This window comes from Gossypium hirsutum, chromosome A10 (genome assembly GCF_007990345.1).
Source record: "Gossypium hirsutum isolate 1008001.06 chromosome A10, Gossypium_hirsutum_v2.1, whole genome shotgun sequence".
NCBI lineage: Eukaryota > Viridiplantae > Streptophyta > Magnoliopsida > Malvales > Malvaceae > Gossypium > Gossypium hirsutum.
The window spans coordinates 63,335,161-63,335,954 of NC_053433.1; the positions used below are offsets into that span (position 1 = coordinate 63,335,161).

Sequence of the window (794 nt, forward strand, 5' to 3'; positions counted from 1 at the left end):
CAGATGATAGGGATAGAGCTTTAAGATAGTTTGCCGTGCTAGTGTTTCATGATTTTAATCTGGGTATTTAGAGACTCGAAATCAGGGCACAACAGTTCAAGCTGAAGCCAGTCATGTTCCAGATGCTTCAGACAGTGGGCCAATTTAGTGGAATGCCTACTGAAGATCCTCACCTGCACTTAAGATTGTTCATGGAGGTGAGTGATTCTTTCAAGTTAGCTAGAGTACCCGAAGATGCACTACGATTGAAGCTATTCCCATATTCACTAAAGGATAGAGCTTGAGCTTAGTTAAACTTATTGCCACCAAATTCAATTTCCACATGGCAAGAGTTAGCAGAAAGATTCCTCATAAAGTATTTCCTACCTAGCAAGAATGCTAAGTTGAGTAATGATATCATCCTCATAAAGTATTTCCTACCTAGCAAGAATGCTAAGTTGAGTAATGATATCACTGTTTTCCAACAAATGGATGATGAGGCCTTGTATGAGGCATGGGAAATGTACAAAGAATTATTACGGAAGTGCCCTCATCACAGAATCCCACATTGCATCCAACTTGAGATTTTTTATAACAGTCTCAATGCTCATATAAGGATCACAATGGATGCTTATACTAACAGTGCTCTCCTTTCTATGTCTTACAATGAGGTTTATGAAATCATCGAGAGGATTGCTAGTAACAATAATCAATGGCCAACCAATCGAGCAGTGTTAGGAAGATGAGTCATTGGAATACATGAAGTAGATGTTCTTACTTCACTCACATCTCAAGTATCCTCAATATCCTCAATG

General features: G+C 38.8%; 1 non-coding gene across 1 annotated transcript; it reads right to left on the minus strand.

Moving 5' to 3' along the window:
• Nucleotides 1-434: 434 nt before the first annotated feature.
• On the minus strand, nt 435-541 carry LOC121209000 (small nucleolar RNA R71). The gene has a single exon (XR_005904118.1). It is a non-coding gene; the product is annotated as a small nucleolar RNA R71 (small nucleolar RNA).
• Between the last annotated feature and the right edge of the window lie 253 nt (nt 542-794).